We start from the raw sequence: 241 nt of genomic DNA, 5'->3' as shown, positions 1-241 counted from the left end.
AAATCATCCACATAGCATTCAACATTCTTATGTAGCATATCATCGAATATATTTTGCATTACTCTTTGATAAGTGGAACCTGCATTCTTTGACCCAAAAGGTAAAACTTTGTAACAGTATATTCTTTTAGGAGTTTGAAATACAGTGAGCTCTTCGTCCTTTGGATCTTTACAAATTTGATTATAACCAGAGCAACCATCTATAAAAGATAAAGCCTCATGGCCAGTTGTTGCATCCACCA

Source organism: Theobroma umbraticum, unplaced genomic scaffold (assembly GCF_002168275.2).
Source record: "Theobroma umbraticum cultivar Fairchild unplaced genomic scaffold, ASM216827v3 scaffold_182.0, whole genome shotgun sequence".
Classification (NCBI taxonomy): Eukaryota; Viridiplantae; Streptophyta; class Magnoliopsida; order Malvales; family Malvaceae; genus Theobroma; species Theobroma umbraticum.
Note: the sequence above shows the minus strand (reverse complement) of the source record.